Source organism: Myxocyprinus asiaticus, chromosome 25 (assembly GCF_019703515.2).
Source record: "Myxocyprinus asiaticus isolate MX2 ecotype Aquarium Trade chromosome 25, UBuf_Myxa_2, whole genome shotgun sequence".
NCBI lineage: Eukaryota > Metazoa > Chordata > Actinopteri > Cypriniformes > Catostomidae > Myxocyprinus > Myxocyprinus asiaticus.
In genome coordinates, this window is record NC_059368.1 from 29472231 (window position 1) to 29475090 (window position 2860).

Genomic DNA, 2860 nt, shown 5'->3' on the forward strand with positions numbered 1-2860 from the left:
TTAAAACCATCTTCCTTATATTGTGTAGGTCCCCCTCGTGCTGACAAAACAGCGCCAACCCGCATCTCAGAATAGCATGCTGAGATGATATTCTTCTCACTACAACTGTACAAAACGGGCTATCTGAGTTACCGTAGACTTTGTCAGTTCGAACCAGTCTGGCCATTCTCTGTTGACCTCTCTCATCAACAAGGCATTTCCGTCCACAGAACTGCCACTCACTGGATGTTTTTTGCTTTTGGCACCATTCTAAATTCTAGAGACTGTTGTGTGTGAAAATCCCAGGAGATCAGCAGATACAGAAATACTCAAACCAGCCCATCTGGCACCAACAATCATGCCACTGTCCAAATCACTGAGATCACATTCTTTCCCCATTCTGATGGTTGATGTGAACATTAACTGAAGCTTCTGACCTGTATCTGCATGATTTTATGCACTGCACTTCTGCCACACGATTGACTGATTAGATAATCGCATGGATGATTGTTGGTGCCAGATGGGCTGGTTTGAGTATTTCTGGAACTGCTGATCTCCTGGGATTTTCACACACAACAGTCTCTAGAATTTATTCAGAATGGTGTCAAAAACAAAAAAACATCCAGTGAGTGGCAGTTCTGCAGATGGAAATGCTTTGTTGATGAGAGAGGTCAACAGAGAATGGCCAGACTGGTGCAAACTGACAATGTCTGTAGTAACTCAGATAACCGCTCTGTACAATTGTGGTGAGAAGAATATCATCTCAAAACGCTATTTTGAGATTTGGGTTGGCGCTGTTTTGGCAGCACGAGGGAGACCTACACAATATTAGGTAGGTGGTTTTAATGTTGTGGCTGATCGGTGTGTGTGTGTGTGTGTGTGTGTGTGTGTGTGTGTGTGTGTGTGTGTGTGTGTGTGTATGTATGTATGTATGTATATATATATATATATATATATATATATATATATATATATAATATTATAATATTTTTTTTTTTTTTTTTTTTTTCAGGCCGGCTAAATGTCTAAAGAGGCATGTGAACTTTATGCTAAAATGATAGAGGTTATTTATCCAATAAAGAAATATAAGCTGATCCAAACTACCCAGATAACACATGTACATCTCCGAGATGTCTGTTGAAGTGTGTTTCATCTGGAAAGCTTCGCATTCTAATTAACATCTGATAAACATCTTATAAAGAGCAGATTTACATACATTGTAAATCATAAATATCTCAAAGACAAATCTGTTGATTTTCCCTTTGACATCATAGAGGAAACATCTTATAGATGTATTGCAGAAAAGTATTTTAGATGTAAACGCACATCAAATAGACATCTGGGGGATGTACATGTGCTATCGGGGTATATGTCTTTGAAACAAATTCATTGACCCGTTGATTGCACAGTAGTGAATACATAGAACTCAGCATGTTTTTGGGAACATAATCACTAAAGTCTTTTTTGTTGTAGATGTTTTGTTTATCTACAGTGCGAAGTACGAGGTGTCATTTGTTAGCTTAGCAAAGATGCTGTCCTCGTTCTCTAGTTTGATTTTTCAGGTTTTGTAGACCTTTCTATGGTATGAATTAAGCTAAATCTTTAGCTAACCTTAAGCTAAACTATGCTAAAGTAAAGTGAACACTAAAATTAAGTAAAGCTGAGGCCAAGCTTATGTTTTGAAGAACGTCAAAGTCAATGTTCAGGCTAGTTGATCTTTAAAAATGCTTGCCACCCTCATTCTCTGCAATGCCAGGGTCACTTCTTGCCCGTAAGTCACTATTAAAGATCCCTCCGTTCACGGGTAATGTTTTTTTTTTTTTTTAATCATTTTGATTCTTTAAAAAGCTTGTTACTAAACTAGAAAATATACAGCTATGACTTTCTTCAAGAAAGGAAATGTTTCTGTTCAAATATAATTTGTATTTAATACCTTTTTTAAATAAAAAAATGTAAACTATTTTATGTACACAATGCCATTTTGAAGCTTCTTTTCACATGTGTATTTATGTATGTACTTTTAGTGAATCATTGTGCTACATTTGGACATAATTTTGGTTAAAAGCCAAAAACACAACAGCTTAAGTAGGAAATCCAGAACCAACAAAGGCACAGTTCTTTTTCATGTACTTGAGAAAACTGCAAGAAATTAAGAAAACATTCTTATATTCTAATACGATTAAAACTTATAGTGAAGTTATCGAGCCAAATATAAATTGAAAGGTTTAAAGATGTATTCCATTTTAAATACAAGTTAAAGGGATATTCCATGTTCAATACAGGTTTAAAGGCAGAAATGTGAAGCTTATCATTTTATAATAGCACTATATATATATATATATATATATATCATATTCTTCTGTTAAAATGTGTGTTAATAAAGGTAGTAAGCAATTTTTTTTCACACTAAAATCATGTTAACACACATATTGTTTGCATCCATGTTTGTTTGATTTTTTTTTTGGGGGGGGGGGGGGGGTATTTTCTCCCCTTTTCTCCCCAATTTGGAATGCCCAATTCCCAATGCGCTCTAAGTCCTCATGGTGGCGCAGTGACTCAATCCGGGTGGCGGAGGATGAATCTCAGTTGCCTCTGCATCGGAGACCGTCAATCCACGCATCTTATCACGTGGCTTGTTGAGCGCATTACCGCGGAGACCTAGCGCGTGTGGAGGCTCATGCTATTCTCCGCGGCATCCACGCACAACTCACCACGCGCCCCACCGAGACCAAGAACCACATTATGGCGACCACGAGGAGGTTAACACAACATGACTCTACCCACCCTAGCAACCGGGCCAGTCGGTTACTTAGGAAGCCTGACTGGAGTCACTCAGCATGCCCTGGATTCAAACTTGTGACTCCAGGTGTGGTTGTCAACG